We start from the raw sequence: 12,572 nt of genomic DNA on the forward strand, positions 1-12,572 counted from the left end.
GAAATGGTTCTAAATAAACCAGATACATGGTTTGGGAAACTATTCCTGTAGCCCAATAAACAAGCGTTTTATTTACCAGAAGATGTAAAAGTAAACTGAACCTCTAGAGAAATCATTATAGGACTGTAAGTCTGGTAGTCTCACATTTTAGTGGGGAGGGTTGTACTGCCTTTCACAAAATGAGATTGCCCCATTTAGATAAAACAATCTAAGACTTTTGCTCTAAGACACTGTTCTTTATTAGTACAACTATTAGTTTCACTTATATATTGCACATGTGAAAAAATGTACATAATAGCTTTTAAAAGTGATCTATTTACATATCCTGGTATTTTACTTTGAATATTATCCAACCCATGGATCCCCAAATGAAATGCCTAGCTACTATATATGTTTGAATCAAGACTAGGATAAGATATGGAGAAACGTTATAGTGGTGAATTGACTATTGTACATATTTTACAGTATTTAATTAAATGTAATAACACAGCTGAGAAGTCCGAGGCCCACAGTCACAAGGCTGTGTAAGCCCCAATGGCAGCCTCTTGTTGTTCTCAGGTGCCAGAATTTGTTAACCTATCTAGTGATGGAGAAAGAGAGACGAGAAAATAAGATGATACAGAAAATTATTGGGGAAGTTGATGATTTAATTTATTCTTGTACTCCCTGGCCTTTATTACCAGGGATAATTATAGGAAGGAGAGTAACTTTGTGACTTTTAATTGTGGAACACATCAGACGTTCATCAGGATTCTATCTATCATGGCAGTGAGAAAGCAACTCGTGGTTACTCAGAGACATGCATGAAGACTGTGAACATTTTTATGAGCTTTGAGATACCTTAACGGTCTCACTGCAAGTCTTTATATTTGATAGCCTTAAATTTAACTTCTGTTCAGAAATTTCAACTGGATAAATGGGAGAAGAGTGGCATTTTAGGACAAGGGTCAATAAACTTTTTCTAAAAGAAATCAGATATTAAGTATTTAAGGTTTCGTGGGCTAAGTAGTGCAGGCTATCAGGGTCTGTTGGAATTACTCAACTCCGCTGTTGTAGAGCAAAAGCATCTGTAGACAATGTGTAAATGGATGGGGGTGGTTATGTGCCTATAAAACTTGTTTTGCAAAAAAAGGCTACAGGTTGAATTTGGCTCCTGTGCTGTCTTTAGCTGACCTGTGTTCTAGGGCAATGGTAGACCCGTGTGGTCTGTGGATGAGCAGCATTTTCATCACATGAAAACCTGTTAGAAATTCAGATACTTGGAATACACACCAAATGTACTGTGGGGAGGGCCCAGGTATCTGCATGTTTGCTAGTTTTTCAGGTGATTCTGGTTCTCCTACATTGTTCTAGGAACCAGGGGTAAAAGCAATAATATAATCTATGGGTTATTTTTCTTAGAGCTTTTTGTTATCAATGACATTTCTTAAAAAATGTATTTTCTAAAGCTCTATTTCTTTTAAAGGCATTAAACCAAAGATTTGAGGTATGGATAACAGATTATTAGTTTCTTCCCTTTTACTATGAGAGAGAAATTTTCTCTGATTTAAGGATATATATTACACAGTATTTGTATGATAATCTCACATAGCCTTTTAATATAGATACATGCTCAGTAACAATCTATATTAAACAATCCTAATAAAACAAGAATTATTAAGTGCTACATGTCCAGATCTGTGAAAACTGTATTATATTTGTTATGTAAGCAATTAATTTATACATGAGACCCAAACAATTGACATATGGTGGAATTAAATGTGAGGATTAAAAGTATATTTTTCAACTTTTTATACACAAGAAACTCCTGTTTATTGTCAGTTCTATGAGAATGCAATCCATCTGCTATCAGCGTGCAAGATAACTTCATTTCCAAGCATAATTATGACAGAAAGTGGGTGTTTTTCAGTTCTTGCATCACCTCCAGACATCTAGACCTGATTAGCCTATTTACAGTTTGCTTTTGAGTAATTGTCCAACTCTCTGTTGCTTTATAAATCAAGACTGCAAATCTAAATGGCAATTATGATGTTTTCTTGACGATCTTAAGGAAGAGTATTCAGGTGTATTCATTTTCCCTATGCTTTCCCATATCAAAAGGGTATCAACAAAGTGTTCTTGGAAAAAAATTAGCTTTACTTAAGTATAGAGCGAAGTCATAAATGGAGAGTTTTTCTTCAAATGTTATATTGAGAAGAATGGCTGAAATGATTTTCAGTGAATTAAGATCAACTATAGAGAGATTGTCCAATGGTGAAAGTGTGGTTTGTGTCAGATATGACTAACTCCCACCCATTCTGCTATTTTAAGAACCTACCATCCAGGTAACAAGTGGTTCAGCTTTTGTTTCTGGAATGTATAAATACCTGCTATTGACAACTACTTCACAATAAACGTATGTCATTCTGATATTGCCTTCAGAGGCTTGTTTATGCTCTCAGCAGGACCTTTAACAGCTGCATTGTGTGGCCCAACATTCTCTTTAGGAATTTGACATTCTCCTTAGGAATTTGCTTCAAAGCATTAAGGGGTATAAGTGTTTCTGTTTACAGGTCAGGAAACATTAGGTAGAGTAGAGAGAGATGCTTTCAGAAGTTGAACTGTGTGTACATTCTCACTTGACCACATACAGAATAAATGAAAACCCTCCAAATAACTGAAATACTGCAAATATACTCAGATCTGGAAGGACCTTCTGTACTCTCCACCCACTGTACGCTGTTTTAAAGAGGATGCCTTGTTCTTCATAGGACATGTTGCTCTAACATCACCTGTTTCTATTTTTTAAAGTTCAGCAGCTTGTAACATTTGTCACAGTTCCTTCTCACTCTCATTTTCCTATCACATGTCCTGTTCCATGTGTCACCTTTAAGATGCTTCTGAACAAAAACCTCTGTACCTAGCTGGTTTGGGTTCTTGCCTTGCCCACCCCATCCCAACTTGTACCTGACCAGATATCTGAATTCATCTATTTTAACTAGGTCTTTTCTGTTGTATCTTTTTTTTTAAAAAAAGATTTTATTTATTTATTTGAGAGAGGGATAGAACACAGGGGCAGGCTCCCCACAGAGCAGGGAGATGGATGTGGTACTTGATCCTAGGACCATGACGCTTAACCAACTGAGCCACCCAGGCTCCCCTTTTCTGTTGTACCTTAGAGTAAATGTTAAGATACCAATTTCTCTTAACAAAATACGTCTTCATGACATCCTAATTTACTTTACTTTTAAGTATAGAACCTATCATTGTCATACTGGTTATCCCAAAGCCCAGCTTCGTTACTTTTAGCAATTTTCTTCTGATTTCCAAATTGATTACAAACTCCTTTCTTTGGAATTCTAGGCAGTTCCAAGTATGGTCCTGTCATAATTTCAGTTTTATTTTCAGGTACTCCCATAAATTGTAATTGTAGTCCACTTTGTGTGGTTGAGTTATTGTTGGTAAAATAGATTTTGTAGTCTTATCTTTTTGGTGTGGGGTCTCCTCAGAACATGCTCCGTATATCTTCTTGTCTCAGTCTGGTAAAATTATGTTCTATTCTTTAAGGCCTCTAGGAAGTGCCTCATTCATGAAACTGTTACTATTTCCCACAACTCTTTGTTCCTTCTTCATACTTAGACCATGTATATTTAAAGTAACTATTGATATGGTTGGAATCAAATATACCACCTTGCTGTTTGTCTTCTATGTTCCCCATGTGTTCTTTGTTCTTTCTTTTTTCTCTGTACATTTTTATTATTTTTATTATTCCATTTTGTCCTCTTTGTTGACTTATTAGCTATAATTCTTTGTTGTGTGGACAGATATAGAAATCCCTTGAACTTACTTTACAGAGCATTTCACATCTCACCTATGGCAGTTATATTCTGCTATGAATAATAATTACCTGACTTCCATTAGATTATGAACTCCTTGAAGACAAGAATGATGTCTTGTAGGTGCCCATTACATACCTGTTAAAATAAACTGACCTGACACCCAATTATCCCCTGTGGCTAGCATATGCTCATTTGTACTCTTCCAAGAAAAAGTTGGAATTAAATGCTTGAATTGTTATTCATTTTATTTCGTCTCCTATAGTTCTGTCTCTGCTAGTTATGTAAAGAACCCCAGAGATATCCAGAGATACCCATCACTTTACATCTTAGTTTATTCATGAGTTAAAATAAGAGGATAGATCCTCATAACCACATTCCAATGCTAGAATGAAAGTGAACAAAACTCCTGAAACACTATGCAAATATAGAATACTAACAAAACATGTCTTTTTAAAAACTTTTATTTATTTATTTATTAGAGGTAGAATGCGGATGAGTAGGCAGAGCAGCAGGCAGAGGGAGAGGGAGAAGCAGGCTGAGCAGAGAGCCAGACTAGGAGCTGAAGGCAGATGCTTAACTGGCTGAGCCACCCAGGTGCCCCAGATAAGAGAACTTAAAACATTTCTTTAGAGGAAATTTAATTAAAGCATGATATCTTAGTGTTTGTAAATCATCTCTTAAATAATCTATTATTTTTCTACTGTTATATGATGTCATATCTTTGGTACCAAGTTTTTCTGGGCTCTGGTTTGTTACTGCCTACTGTAGCAATAGGAATGAGGTTGATAGATAAAATAATGAAATAAAATAGTTGTTTGTTGGGGCGCTTGGGTGGCTCAGTTGGTTATCCTGCTCAGGTCATGATCCAGGGGTCCGGGGATGGAGCCTGCATCAGGCTCCCTCTCCTCCCCACTCTTGCTCTCTGTCACTATCTCTGTCTCTCTCTCTCAAATAAATAAATAAAATCTTTTAAAAATAGGTGTTTGTTTGTTGATAATGAAACTGAGGGATTTCATTTCATTTACACTCCTTATTTTCCAAATTTTCTAAAATGAATTTGAGTTGTCAGAAAAAAAAAATGAATGCTATATACATTAAAGTAATACTACTTTGTTTGATAAAAGAGCACAGCATAGATGAATACTTAACTCTATTTTAAAACAAATGATGTAGTTTATAGTCACTGTCCATCTAATGGTCTCATTCAGCCATTGTATACACACTAATCACTGCATTCACTTGGAATTGTATGCAGTATCTGAAGACAGGAATTAAACTTAAGCTACCAGTAAAAGAGGCCAATTTGAATAAGCAAAGTGTAGATTTAAAAAAAATATATCTAGGGCATGCATTTATTACCAGGCTTTCAAGAAATCTCATCTGAACGGTTATGATGATAGTTATGCTTTGAAATATGCTGTACTTCAAATTATTTTTCACTCAACTTTAATTATTTTTATTCCCTTTGCAGCAAGAGGAGATGATCAATATCTAAAAATAAATCGTCACAAATAGCTTTTTTCCCTTCTTAACACAAAGGGGTGGTACTATGAAGTAAGTGGAAAGTGCTTCTTGATATTGGCTACCTATATTTAAAGTGGTGCTAACATTAGAGCTGAAAGAGAATATAAATTTCTTTTAACAAGTTCTGTTTGGAGGAATTTACTTAATCTTACCTGTTTTACTTATTTACAGTTGTAATAGGTTTAGATAGTTATATTTAAAGTCTTTTAAAGAGATTCCTCCCTCAACTCTTTCCTTTCCTCATAAGATTGGTTGTAATAACACATTTGAGCAAAAGGGGAAACTAGTTTTAAAATCGTGAATGGAAAGAATTCTCAGAGAACCGAAGCTTCATTTAGAGCACTGTTAGCAACTGAATCAGAAAAATGAAGACAGGTACCCATGCACTTACTTACTTACTTATTTATTTATTTGAGAGAAAAAGAGAGAGAGACCAGGCACAAGCCAGGGCGGGTGGGCAGAGGGAGAAGCAGACTCCCCGCTGAGCGGGGAGCCCAATACACAGGACTCAATCCCAGGACCCCGGGATCATGACCTGAGCTGAAGGCAGACGCTTAACTGACTGAGTGACCCAGATGCCCCAGTACCCATGCTCTTCTTGTCAGTATTGAAATAATTTCTATGATGCCTGCCCTCTAATAGGTAACAGCTTGATCTAAAATTACTCTACTGTGCCATTTTTATATTTTCCACTTCAAACACAATAATGATTAGATTGTCCCTAGTTAAGAAATGGGCACAAAAGTATCAGTTTGTAAGGTGAAACTTTGATGGAATTCAGAATACCTGGGGCAAGGGACTGAGGGTAGGAATAGTGAGTATTGGGAGACTTGAGGCTTAGCTCAGTTGCTTCATGACGAACCATTTGCATTTGCTTGTGCCATCTATAAACAGAAGTAATTCTGTTGTGAGGATCAAATTAGATGCATTAAAAATACATGTGAAGTGAAAAAAGGAAAGTAATATGTATAATGGGTGAGAAATAAAGAGACTTGATAAGAGGAATTAGAGTGACAACTTTGTTTTAAATAATGAATATATACACAGATTTTTTTTCCCTCCATTTAGTGTTAGTTTTCTTTAGCCGCATATACAGTGAAATCTGAATTACAAGCTGAGAGAAAAATTTCAACAGGTTGTGAAACATTTTAGATCAGGTTTTGAAATGTTGTATACCAAAGTGAAAAAAGTCCTTTTAAAATTCAGGTTCTGGTAATTTACTTTTACCTGAAATGTCTCCTCTAAATTGTATGTACTAAAATGTCTTGCTCTTTTCTTTTGGGCTTCTCATTTTTCAACCTTTTTAGATCCATTTTCCCTGTCCTTGGAGATCACTGTCTTTTTGAATAGTGTTTGAAACATTACGTTAGCTTACCATTCCCAGCTGAAAGTTGGGTAAAAAAGAGAAAAGATCAGTAGTCTCTCACATGAGATTGTGGGGTTTTTTTTTTTTAATTTTTTGTTATGTTATGTTGGTCACCATACAGTACATCCTTAGTTTTTGATGTAGTGTTCCATGATTCATTGTTTGCGTATACACCCAGTGCTCCATGCATTATGTGCCCTCCTTAATACCCATCACCTCACCGGCCTAGCCCAATCCCCCACCCCTCTCCCCTCTGAAGCCCTCAGTTTGTTTTCCAGAGTCCATAGTCTCCTGTGGTTCATTCCCCCTTCTGTTTACCCCCCCTTCATTCTTCCCTTCCTTCTCCTACCTATCTCCCTGCTATTCCTTATGTTCCACAAATGAGTGAAACCATTCACATGAGATTGTTTAAATTAACTTTTGAAAAGAAAAGCAAAGAAAAAGGAAATTCTAGAAACCTTTCTTAAAACATCCTATTTTAAGTATGTAATTGTTACCTACTGTTCAGTCCACTTTCCTTCTCCATCCTCTAAAATTTGAAGAAATAGCATGTGCTCTTCAAAAAATCTTAACTGAGAGAATCATCACCAAGACCTGAAAGTTCATTTAGATGTTGAGTTCTTAGATCTTTTGCTTGCATTCATTCCATTGATGTTGCTTGCCATCAGTGTAAAGGTTTATATATAGTACATCCCATAGTATAGTTTTTTTCTACATCTTTAAAATTACAAAAGTAATATCTGCTTTATAGAAAAACTTGAAGTTATGAAAAGAAAAAAAAAAACATTGCTTGTAACCCTTCCACTCAAAATCCCCATCATCATTTTGCTTATTTTATTTCATGTTTAGTATTATGTCATAATTTTTTTTAATTTTACTTCATCGTTCATATTAGGACTTTTTAAAAATTCCAGTGTAATTAACATACAGTGTTTTATTATTTTCGGGTGTGCAGTATAGTAACCCAGCAATTCTGAACATCACTCAGTGTTCATCATGCTAAATGTACTCTTAATCCCCATCACCTATTTTACCCATCCCCCCATCCATCTCCCCTGTGGTAACCACCAGTTTGTTCTCTGTTTAAGAGTCCATTTGTCTCCCTTTTTTTGTGTTCATTTTGTTTTCTTAAATTCCATGTATAAGTGAAATGATATGGTATTTGTCTTTCTCTGACTGACTTATTTCATTTAGCATTATACCCTCTAGATTTATCCATGTTGTTACAAATGGCAAGATTTAAGTCTTTTTTATGGCTGAGTAATATTGCCTTGTATATATATACCACTTCTTTATCCTTTCATCTATCAGTGGACCTTTGGACTGCTTCTGTATCTTGGCTATTGTAAATAATGCTGAAATAAACATAGGGGCACATATATCTTTTTGAGTTTAGTGTTTTTGTATTCTTTAGGACTTTGTTTTTTTTAAAGTTTATAAAATGACAATATTCATTAATTTTTTAAAATACAGAGAACTATAAAGAATATTTACAGACATCCCAATCTAAGCACCAGAAACAACTGTGCTATTACTTCGAGCTTTCCTAAAATAAATATCTGTATTTAAATTGTAAGTCTGACTTTCTTACAATTCATTTGTTCCATTTTGCTCTACATTTACCCATCAGATGTACTTTATTTCTTTTATTTTTTAAATTTAATTATTATTTTTTAAATTGAAGTATAATTTACATAAAATGTCCTATTAGTTTCAAGTATACAATATAGTGATTTGATATTTCTATACATGATGAAATGAGCCTCCCAGTAAGTCTAGTTGCCATCTATCGCCATGCAAAGCTATTACAGTATTATTGACTATATTTCCTATGCTGTGCATTATATCCCCATGACTTACTTATTTTATAACTGGAAATTTGTACCTCTTAATCCCCTTTACTTATTTTTCTTGTCGTCCTGACTTCTTCCTCCTCTGGTAACCAGCAGTCTATTTCCTATATCTGTGAGACTGTTTCTGTTTTGTTTTGTTTGTTTGCTTGCTTGCTTTTTTAGATTCCACATATAAGAGAAATCATAAAAGATTCATCTTTCTCTAACTTACTTCACTTAGCATAATGCCCTCTAGATCTATCCATGTTGTTGCACATGGCAATATTTCATTCTTTTTTATGGCTGAGTAATTCTCCATTGTGTGTGTGTGTGTGTGTGTGTGTGTGTGTGTGTATACACATCTTTATCTACTCATCTATGGATAGACAGTTTGCTTCTTTATCTTAGCTCTTGTAAATAATGCTGCAATGAACATGTATCTCTTTGGTGTTACCATTTTCTTTGGATAAATATCCAGAAGTGGAATTGCTAGATCATATGGTAATTCTATTTTTAATTTTTTGAGGAACCTCCATTGTGTTTTCCATAGTGGTGACACCAATTTACGTTCCCACCAAAAGCATATGAGTGTTCCCCTTTTTTTAACATCCTCACGAACACTTGTTACTTTTTGTCTTCTTGATAATAGCCAATCTGACCAGTGTTTTTTTTTATTTTTCAATCTTTATTTAAGAAAATGGAAAAAATATTCTTCAAAAATCAATATTGAAAGTGTTTATTTTTGATGGACAACTATGTCTGAATTATGTATGTGTGTTTTCTAACCACTTTTCTTACCTTTTACACTATTTTAAATGCAAATCAGTAAAAGTAAATTATTTATGAAGTATTTTCTAAATATGCACTTTAAATAAAAATATAAATGAGCATATTGAGTGTATTGCCCTTTTTTAATTGTATTCCTGTTTGAATCTAATCTATCCTGTTTTAAGCAGGTTGTTATTTACTCAAGACAAACACTTAAGAGAAAAGAAGAGCTTTTTTAGGACTTATTGAATTGGTATTTGTGGTTTAAATTCTTACAGCATATATTTGTGAATACTAAAAAAATAAAAATAAAAAATAGAGATTGCAGAATTTTTTAAAAATAAATAGCTTAGAAGTGATTTTTAAAGTTTCATTAAGGATTGGAGCACCTGGGTGGCTCAGTCAGTTAAGTGTCTGCCTTCGGCTCAGATCATGATCCCAGCCAGGGTCCTAGGATCGAGCCCCACATCGGTCTCCCTCCTCATGGGAAGTCTGCTTCTCCCTCTGCTCCCCACTTGTGATCTCTCTCACTATCTCTCTCTCTCAAATAAATCAATAAAATCTTTAATAATAATAAATAAATTTCATTAAGGATTTATGGAAGGAAATTTGGCCTATAAATTTTCTGACAATAGCTATTATTATATTTTGCTTCATTATACTTTATCTGTATGAATAGTACCTGCTTTACCTTCTTGGTTGACATTTTTATTTTATTTTATTTTATTTATTTATTTTTAAAGAAAAACACTCATCCAGTGTGGAGCCCAACACAAGTCTTGTACTCACAACACTGAGATCAAGACCTGAGCTGATATCAAGAACTGGATGCTTAACCAACTGAGCCACCCAGGCACCCCTTGGTTGATATTTTATATAATTTAGTCTTATGTTTTGTGGCAAAATAGTGTAGTGGGCTTTGATATAAAGTATATCTGAGTTCATCATCCTGGCTCTGCTTCTTGACACCCTGAATGAACTTTAACAAATTAATTTATGTCTCTGATACACTTTGTTTTATCTGTAAAAGTGGATCACACCTTGTTGAATTATTGTAGGGTTGTTGTGAATAATGGAAATTGATCTAGCCCATAATCTGGCATTCAGTGGGAGCTTAATAAATGGCCATTTTAGTTATCTTATATAGCAAAAGAGCCCTTGGAAACTCTAAACTCAGGTAGTTTTTGCTCTGCAAAAATTTGAAGGAGTGATGCTCTGCTTGCTTTTGGTATTGTGTAGCAGTGAAGAAAAACCTATTTCTAGAATGTGTGGTTTTTTAAATAGGACTTTGGTTTAATTTAGGATGTTCTTTAGATTTTAGTGCAAATTGATTACTGTGCTTCATATTCTGGAAGATATTTTCATGTAATATAGGAGCAAATTTTGATCCCCTGTGAACTTACTATCCCTATCCACATATTCACATTACCTAGAGTTGAAAATGGAGAACTCAAAATATGTAAAGGTACAACGCCCATGTATAATACTCAGTCCTACAGAATGTGTGCTGTAAAAGGGATATTAAGATTCAAGTAGTAAATCTATGTAAAGTTTCAAAGTGGGGATATAAATTATACTGGGGTAGGCATGGCATATATTCTATGGTTTGTGTAGTCAGTATTAAAACCTATAAAAGCCCAGGCAAGATAGCCTCTCATTCATCTCAGACACAACTTTAAATACTATTTTTGCTATATTAGGGTTAGTGTTTAAACCTTCCTGAATCAGACATTCTAGGTGACCTGAAAATTAGACTGGGGCTCTTGAGATTGAAACTGGGGCATTTCAGACAGAGAACCAGGACAAGTTTTATATGTAAATTTTAAACAATATGGATTATATTACTTAGCATACTTGTTGGGGGGAAATATTAAAGGTGATTCTGGGTTTTTTTACTTTGTATTTAAACAGTGTATTTAGTTCAGTGTAATTATACTTAATCCTTTGTTTTCTTCAGCTGTTTTACTTCATCATGAAGTAGCAAAGCCAGTTTCTTTTTAAACTTCTCTATATAATCCTTATATAGTGAATCAGAAGTTAGATCTAAAACTATTAGGCATAGTACCCAGATAACTTGAGGACTTTTATTCTAAAGACAAATGTAAAACTAAAACTATAGAATTTGCAAAGCTGAGATTATATTACATATGTATGACTGTATCTCTTAAAAGACCTAGAATATAATCTTATAACCAAAATAAATGTAAATACACACACAGAGAAATCCTCATTCTTGAAATAAAAATATAAATGTTTATTGGTAGCTGTAAGTTTTCTGATGGCTCAGAATGAAAAGGTAAATAAGAGTGATGAGATTACTGCATGCTATGACTTTAGGAAAGCACTATTTAGAACACTGGGACATAATCACTTATTATTCTTCTAGCTTTCTGACGCTGGCCTGAATTATGAACAAAAATTTAAAAACTTACATATATTATATGAAAATGAATGCTGAAATAGATTGTTTTCATAACTTTGTTTTTTTTGAAAACGTATACTATATTATATTATATGAGCATCCTGCCAAAACACTTTTAAAGATGTAGACAGTATCACCATCTGCAATAACAGAACTAGACGTATAGTGTACTATACTAATCCAATTCTTTTACATGGCAAATGGCAGAATACTATTTCTCAGACATCTGTTTTCTTCTGTGTATTATATTTTTAAATTTATGTAATACGTTACATATATATACAAAAGAATGCATGTCATATGTATGTTATGAGGTATAATAATAAATCAAATACTCACGAATGTGTCATCTAATAAGTAGAACATTACCAATATTGTTTTAGTTAAATTTGTGCTCCTCCCCTATCTCATCACCCCGCCTCTTCTCAGAGTGTTTATTATTTTTTTTCCCTTAAAATAGTTTTTTTAAGATTTTATTTATTTATTTATTTTAGAGAGAGAGTGTGTGTGCAAGCGGGGGGGGGAGCAGAGGGAGAGGGAGAAGCAGACTCCGCGTTGAGCGTGGAACCTGACGTGGGCTCAATCTCACAACCCTGAAATTATGACCTGAGCTGAAATCAAGAGTCAGACGCTTAACCGACTGAGCCACAAGGCACCCCTCCTTAAAATAGCTTTATATACTTTTCTAAACATCCCACTTAATTATGCTTGTCTTTGAGCTTTGTAAAAATGGTATCACTGTGCATATTACTTGTTTCACTTGATTTGTGTTTCTGAATTCATTTGTTTTGTCCATTTACTGTAGTTCATTCACTTCATATAATACTTAATTGTGTATATAC

The 12,572-nt window shown here is 34.2% G+C and overlaps 1 protein-coding gene across 5 annotated transcripts in view; it reads left to right on the forward strand.

Annotated features, from left to right (window-relative positions):
* Positions 1–12,572, forward strand: part of CNKSR2 (connector enhancer of kinase suppressor of Ras 2) — a 268,660-nt gene that overhangs the window by 85,860 nt on the left and 170,228 nt on the right. The window lies entirely within an intron of this gene.

The sequence above is a fragment of the Ailuropoda melanoleuca genome, chromosome X (assembly GCF_002007445.2).
Source record: "Ailuropoda melanoleuca isolate Jingjing chromosome X, ASM200744v2, whole genome shotgun sequence".
In the NCBI taxonomy this organism is placed as follows: domain Eukaryota; kingdom Metazoa; phylum Chordata; class Mammalia; order Carnivora; family Ursidae; genus Ailuropoda; species Ailuropoda melanoleuca.